The 8420-nt window shown below is 36.2% G+C and overlaps 1 pseudogene across 1 annotated transcript; it reads right to left on the bottom strand.

The window, feature by feature from the left end:
* Window positions 1-6662: 6662 nt before the first annotated feature.
* Window positions 6663-8104, bottom strand: LOC307186487 (ribosomal protein S6 kinase beta-1-like; annotated as a pseudogene). Its single transcript has one exon. The product of its transcript is annotated as a ribosomal protein S6 kinase beta-1-like (transcript).
* Between the last annotated feature and the right edge of the window lie 316 nt (window positions 8105-8420).

Genomic DNA, 8420 nt, shown 5'->3' with positions numbered 1-8420 from the left:
TTTCTTTCTCCCTTTCTCCCTCCTTCTTTTCTTTCTTTCTTTCTTTCTTTCTTTCTTTCTTTCTTTCTTTCTTTCTTTCTTTCTTTCTTTCTTTCTTTCTTTCTTTCTTTTTCTTTTTTTCTTTCTTTCTTCTTTCTTTCTTTCTTTCTTTCTTTCTTTCTTTCTTTCTTTCTTTCTCTTCTCTCTTTCTTTCTCATTTATTAAAGTTTTTCCTTTAAGACCATACATTATTGTGAAAAGTTGATAGGAAAATAACATTAATGCGCTTAATTAAGGAAAGCTAGAAATTGGTCTCCATAACCTATAAACCTGCAACTCGGTAAAAAATTGAGCATTTTTTTCTAATTTTTTTGGAAACACTCAATATAAATTTTAGGCAATTCCAAACCAAGTGCTTATAGAAAATTAGCATTAGAACCATGGATTCATTTCAAAAGGCATGTTGTTCTGTTACAATAAACATAATCAATTGTTCTCATGCTTATCATTCTATGAAAATTAAAATAACTTCCTAACTCAATACAATGTAAGTATGCAACCAACTCTTTTAATAATTTTCCCAGCAAAAAGGTTGTCATCTTACTATTCTTTGATTCAGCCAGTATTGTACATGCCATGGTATTCTAAGTATTAGAATGCACTGCCTGCAGGTGTGCAGCCCTCTTGTATCCATGAGGTATTCCAGAAATACACAAAGAATAACAGAGCAGAAAGAGGAAATGGACTCAGGTCTTTTTTGTTTGTTTTTTTTTTTTTTTTTTGCTTTTTTGTTTTTTTTTGCGATACGCGGGCCTCTCACTGTTGTGGCCTCTCCCGCTGCGGAGCACAGGCTCCGGACGCGCAGGCTCAGCGGCCATGGCTCACGGGCCTAGCCACTCCGTGACATGTGGGATCTTCCCAGACCGGGGCACGAACCCGTGGTCCCCTGCATCGGCAGACGGACTCTCAACCACTAGCGCCACCAGGGAAGCCCTCAGGTCTTTAATGATATCATTGATCCAGTAAATTAACCAATAGAAAAGCCGCCCTTTCCTGGACTATTCTAGCTACTTGAAATAATAAATATTTTTACTTTTTTATCCAATTTTTTGTTGTTGTTCTTCTTCTTTTTTGGTAACTTATACCTGAAATCATCTTCACCGATAAAAACATACCTATTGAGAAAACTTATTATTCTCATTGCTGAAATCTTATATGAATGGCTTATTAATAATTAACTAATTGATGAATCAAATTATAGACAGGGTAAAACAGAGCAATTAAGACTGATTTATCCCTTATATGTTCATATAAAATCCATTAACTGGACTCCCTCATGGTCCAGTTGTTAAGACTCCACGCTCCCAAAGTAGGGGGCATGGGTTCAATCCCTGGTCAGGGAAGTTCCACATTCCATGGGGCACAGCCAAAAAAAAAAAAAATTTAAAAATCCATTAAATGTGTATTATGTGTTACACATTATTTGAAATACTGTAAATCACAAAAGGTTACAAAAGAAATAATCTCTACCCAAAAGCATGATTAAGTGAGGTTGTAAAATTACAACCAAGGTGTGTTTGAGCCATGTGTGAACTTGCAAAGAACTTGTACACTTATTTTCTGCAAATGGATTCTTTTCAAGCTTTGTCTATATGCAGTTATTTGACGGAATTGAATAGTCAGTCAAATTATTTTTCAGATAGCATCTTATTTCCTCACTTGTAGTTTGGGAAATCTATAAGCAGTTTTTGGAGAATAACAAACAATAAACATTTGAAAGTGAAAAATCTATCAAAGACTATGTTGAAAAATAAATGTATAAAGAAAAATGAGAGAGAAACCAGACTGAATACACTCAGTTGTCCAGGAGATTACCAATTATATATAAAATTTAATATTGGAGATATTATTACTTATAACTCCAGGGATCTGGGTTAGTCCTGAAATAGCTGTGTGGTTTTTATCAAATAACCACTTCTCCAGGTAGTCTTAATTTTACTCAAATCAAATCAGACAATTAGAGTGCTGATAAGTGATTTGGTCCCTTGGAAATCTGTCTTTCATTGAGGAAAGTAATAAAAAGAGGTAATTAGATGTCACTAGGGTATTTTGAGGACCTATGTCTCTACATCATAAGAAACTCCTTAGAGGCATTACATTCAGATATTAGTATCAAAAAAACAAACAAGCATGCAAATAAATGAATTTTACTCCCCCTATACAAGTGGTTTCTTTTTAGCTTAAACAATTAAGAATCTCAATATAAAACATATTTTCTCTTTTGATTTTGCCACCAAGAACTTACTGAGATAAACTTGAAACCTCTATCCCGTTAGCTTGCTCTCACCACCCTGTCAGCTTTATTAAGATATAATTGACATATAACATTGTATAAGTAAGACATACAAGGTGATGATTTGATACACTTATATATTGCAAAATGTTTACTACAATGAGGTTAATTAACAGGTTCTTCACCACACATAATTACCATTTCGTTGTTGTTGTTGTTACAATGGAACATTAAAGGTCTACTGTCACAGCAACTTTTGAGCATAGAATACAGTATTATTAACTATAGTCACCATGCTATATCTTACTCACCTCATAACTGAAAGTTTGTATTCTTTAACCATCATCCCCCTGTTTCTACCGCCCCTCAGCCCTGGCAACCACCATTCTAACTTCTGTTTGACTAAAGTGAGTTGATAAGTATTCCCGGCTTTATATTACCCCTGACATTCAACGTTTTCTTTCTTCTACGCCTCAGCTCCCTCATCTGTGTATTCTAAACTCATGAACTGTATCTATTTTTGTTAGTTTTTGTCAGTTGAGAGCAGATAAATGTCTGAGTTTTCTTAACTATAAGTCGAGAAAATGTGCATAGATGAGCTGTGTGACATCTTTGAATTTTTAATGTTGCATTTATCTATTTCTTCTTTCATTTAATTTGTTGTTAATAAGTGGTGACATTATTTATTGACTTTGATATTTCAAAGGAAGCCACTTCAGCCTTAAAAAAACATGAATCAAAAAAAATCATTTGAAGTAAAAAGATTAGTTGTACTAATCCAAACTTGTCATTAATAAAGGTAATTAAGAAAATAGTTAAAAAAATTGTAAGCATATATTTTATTAGCATTAGCTTTACTTTCTTGTCTGTGAAACTAATGGCTATTGCACCACAGTATATTTATTTTTCTAAATATAGTGATATTTTATAAAAGTTAATAATTACAACTTGTCATGCTCTGATTTTTCTAACGGCACACTTTTAAAGAATTATTTAGGCATGGGCAATTTCATTTCCTTAATCACGTTCATATATCAATGAGGCATGCAATACTATGTATCTCTTACAGTATTAAAGAAGAATATTGTTTTAAAATGTGTTCCACACGGACAAAATATAATGTCACTTTGCAACTAAAACACAGACAAATAAAACTAGATTCTGGAAGTCCTTCAATATAAAATTAAGCTGCAGAAGTCTATTTGGGAGATTTTCTTTTCTTTTTTTTTTTTTTTTTTGGTACGCGGGCCTCTCACTGTTGTGGTGCAGAGCACAGGCTCCGGACACACAGGCTCAGCGGCCATGGCTCACGGGCCCAGCCGCCCTGCGGCACGTGGGATCTTCCCGGACGTGGGCACAAACCCGTGTCCCCTGCATTGGCAGGCGGACTCTCAACCACTGCGCCACCAGGGAAGCCCTGGGAGATTTTCTTCCACATCTTTATCCTCTTAAATACCCCTTGGAGTCCATTTCAAATGTGGATATCAAGTCCCATAAAATGGAGAAATGCATTGGTCTAATTGTATAAAATAAAATTTAACTGGAAAAATTCAAATGGCATATTTCTAATCTCTTCTGACTTTTGGTGATAGGACTAAGAATAAGAATTAGAAAGAACTGGTATTTTATGTAACACAAATCCTAATGCTTTCAAATGAAATTTTTTTTTTTTTTTTCTCATAGACCAAAGCAACAGCAGTGATTAGTTTAGGTTCAGGGAAATTGGAACATCTGGCATGACATTCCTATTACACAGCTATTCCCCGTTGTCTGCAGCTGAAACGCTTAGGCAAACTTTGGCATGGGAGTCTATTACATTTGCTGTACCAGACTGTTCCCTTCCTCATTTGCCAAATAGTCTATTGTCTAAATTTCCACTTAATCCTTATGAAAATAATATTTTGCAACTTGTAGAATATTTCTATAAGCTCTCCACAGTGTCCTCATTTTGAAATATTTTAAGATTTTTATTATTCTGATTTAAAATAATTTTGTGTAATTTTAAAAAGTTACTTAATACTCACAAATTATTGTTGTTATCTTGATTTTTGTCCACTATTAATACATCCATATAATAGAAATGATTGAAATGCACCTTAATTTCCCTTTTACATCATATTCTGAATCACGAGGATATTATCCAGAACATGTAGGGTAGTTGACTGCTTTAGCAAGGCAGTAGGTTTGAAATCCAGGTTTAGATGAAAAAAGAGATATTTCACATTCCTAAGGAGCCAGTCTGAAGGATTCAGAGCAGAGAATTCCAACGTGGAGTGAAGCCTACACCAGCCCATTTGGCTAAGTGATGTTTGTTCTTCAGTAACGGAGTACGTGACATGGCAAAAATAATGCCTTTCCCTTTTAGTGTGAATTAAGAGAAGAAAAAATTGAAGAAAATAGAAGGAAAGTAAGTGACCAAAATTGTTATTTCTGTCCTTCCATCTCTTGGTTTGGTGTTAGTAAGTTGAGCTGGGGATGAAAGCACAGGGACTATGGCTATACGGTACAACTGTGTACATGGATGTGATACTATTCACAGCAGTCCTGCAGGGAGGCTTAGTATCATAGCCTGAGGCGCAGAGCTGGATGCAGCGTGCAGCAGAGAGTCAGGAGTTCATGGGCAGGAACAGCAAAGTAAGGTCTAGAGCCCTGCTGCCTGTTTTTATAAGAGAAAGGTTTATTGCAACACAGACATGTCCGTCATTTTATATATTGTCTAAGGCTGTTTTTGAGCTTCAATAGATGAGTTGAGTTTGTTGCAATAGAGACCAAATGCCCACAAGTCTAAAAATATTTATTGTCTGTCCCTTTAAGAAAAAGTTTGCCAACCCCTGTTCTAGAACTTCAAACAGACACAGGTGAGACCTAATATATGGGTCCTGAGCAAGCATAGAGAGAACAGAACTTGTTACACCAGCATGCAAGGAATAGATGCCCTAGGAACCATGTCCACAGAACCATGCCTCAGAAAAAATGGATTATGAAACAGGCTCCTACCACTTCCTAGGACCAATTATTCACAGCTCTTTCTGATACATTGGTAGTTTGAAAAGCGGTCATTGGAGTATTTATACCATGGAAATTGACAAGTGCCACAAATCAGTGCAGGCATTCATTCATTCATTCATTTATTTTTCACGGAGTTTATTTTTAAACATTTACCAGCATACTACTGCTTAGAAAATGAAGAGTCAGAATTCACTGCCAGTATTTAAGGTGATACAGGCTCTCCCACATACCCCAAAACCCATCACATAGATGTGCTGAAAAGAATGACAGAAATCCAAGTGGCTAATTGTTTTTACTTGAAAATAATAAGAATTACCTATGCTTTTAATTATTACCCTAGCCTAGTTTTAAAACAGGTATGCTTAAAATCTCTTGATTTATTTAATTATTCATTCTCTTATTTATTTTTTGTTTATTTATTCATTCATTCATTCATTTATTCATTCCTGTATTTCTGTGTTTCTGTTACCTGGCAGGTCAGCTCCTTAACAAAACCAAATGAGTTAACAAATTTGTTTCTACAAATTAGATTTTAGTGTAAGAAAATTTCCAAATACACAATGTTTATATATGCACATATACATTAAATTGTATTAAATGGGAAATATTAAATACACAGGTTTTACATTGTTTTTAAAGCTTAAATACCACGAACGTTTTTCATAGCATTAAATACTCTTAAAAACATCATTTTAAAAAACAAGCCCATAAATTTTCTTTTACTTTCTCTTTTTATATGATTAAATATGATTTTTATTTTTTAGTTAAAATATTCATGAGGAAGAAATTAGGGGTCTTCATCACCACCTAGAAACTGAGAGGCTGTCTCCTGGGCTCAGTAAGTTACCTGAATAAAACATAACTTGCAACTTTTAGGTTGTTTGCACATAAAACATCAATTGATAAGTTTCTTTCGTCTTCGATTCCATATTGCTGGAGAAAGTTTGACCAAGTTTCATGCTAATTTATCCTTAGCTGCAAGTATTACAGACAACTTCATACTTTGCCTAATGAAAGGATAACTCTTTTTCAATACAATCAGAACTCAACAGTGATTCAGAAGCAATACCTTACCCTTAATACCATCAGCTTCAAGCCATCAACATGAAAATCCTTGATAAGTTTGAGAAGATGTCGCTAGGAATCAATTAATTGATGTGCCTAGTGCCTAAGAGTTTCAAAATTCGACTTCACTTTAGTTCCTTGCACCACTGATTGATTTTTGAAAATCCATGTTTATTTTTCCTCTGTCCAAAGTGTTTTATGGAATGACACTGACTATTCAAGACTGTTATGTAGAGTCTTCTTTTTTCACCTTGAAGGATACTCACCCATTCCCTCCCCACCTTTCTGCCTTAAATTCTTAAAAAGCATTGCTTTGTCACAGATTCATACGCAGGTGCTCTTGTTGTTTGGAGAACATGGGAAGAGCTTGATTTTGTATGGCCAGGAGTGTGGAGCTCAGAATGGAAATGGTGCTGAAGTTTCCCCAGTCATGGTCACATCCACCTGGTCTATTCCTGACACTTGTTTCCACCATATATGGCACAGGTGTCTGAAGATTTGCCATGCTGGCTGAAGCAACTCTTCCCCGGAAATGTCCAGGAGAAAATTTGACCTGGCTGACAGGTGTTCATGGGCTGCCAATACATCTTCAAGTTGCCCAGAGTTTTGGTTCAAAGGAAAATTTTCTTTCATGTTTTCAAGTACAGATGGAGTCACATATGCAGAACCCAAAAAGACCTGGTTGGCAATTTTGCTGAGAGCTGAGTCATCTGAGCTGTCAACAGGTAGATAGATGTTTGATGTGTAAACTTCAAATCAAACAGACTCACATCCTCTTTAGGTTGCAAAAGAGGTTTAAAGAGGGGGCTCTCCCTTCCCAGTTAGCAGTTCTTCCAAGTTAATATATCTGAAGAATGGATGAGCTGGAACTTCTCCAATGTCCCCAGGACCAGCTCCAAGATGAGAAGCAGCATTTCTTTTCAGCAGCTTTTTAAGCAGAGCACTGGCTTCTTCTGTGAGGTAGGGAGGCAAATTGAGTTTACACTTGAGGATTTCATCAATTGTTTTCTTTCTCTTCTCCCCAGTGAAGAGGGTACTCCAGTCAACATGTCCTGTATCAAAGCTCCCCAGCTACACTAATCCCCAGCACTACTGTGGCCACTTTTCATCAAGATTTCAGGGTCCATGTATTCTATTGTTTCACAAAATGTGTGTGTGACTGTTGCATCATGAATAGATTCTTTGAATAGTCCAAAATCTGTTAGTTTCCATGAACTTGGTGATTAAGCATGACTTTCTCCGACATCAGGTATATGTAGATAATCCCCCTTTGATGTAAATGTCCCAAAGCCATGGAGATTTCTGCCAGTAAAAGCAGGTTGTGTCTTCCATAAATATTTCCTCTCTTTCTAACTGCATAAGTAATTCTCCTCAGCTGAGATACTCAAGGATGAAGTAGAATTTTCCATCGGTCTGAAAAGCATAAATTAAATCCACAAGGAAAGATACTTTACTTTCTCCAGAATATTCCATCCTACTTTTTATATGAGTTGTGTCTTTAGCACTTTTTACTATCATTGTCTTTTTAAGCACCTTCATGGCAAATATTTTCTGAGTTTTTGCTCCTGTTACTTTTCTTACTTGTAAAATCTCTCCACAGACCCCTTTACCAAGTACCCAAAGTAGCTTGAAACATTCTAGCCTGACTTTTTCTGGCCCTCTGTTCACAGTAGTTTCTGAGATTTCAAGTTTCTCACAATGCTCCATGCCAAGGGCATAAGGTCCAACTCCCCCTGGGTCCATGCTTTCATTTAACTGACTGCTCTCCTCCAGCTCATCCTCAGAGCCTGTATCCTCTGGCTGGTCCAGACTATTTCAAACACTCCTGCTATGTCCTCAGCTTCCCTGTCTCAGAAATCTGGTGCTGGATAAAAGCCATCTTGCCTCCTTTATCGCCTCAAGGGCCTGGACCCTCCATTGCTACAGCCATCTCCAGCTGCTTGGGCTATCTATCTATCTATCATCTATCTATCTATCTATCTATCTATCTATCTATCTATCTATCTATCTATCATCTATCTGTTGTCTAAGAGGAGGTTAAGTTAATGCAGAGACTAGGCAGCAAAACAGGCTC

The sequence above is a fragment of the Stenella coeruleoalba genome, assembly GCF_951394435.1.
Source record: "Stenella coeruleoalba genome assembly, chromosome: 5".
NCBI classification, from domain to species: domain Eukaryota; kingdom Metazoa; phylum Chordata; class Mammalia; order Artiodactyla; family Delphinidae; genus Stenella; species Stenella coeruleoalba.
Note: the sequence above shows the minus strand (reverse complement) of the source record. Positions and strands in the feature narration are given on the sequence as shown.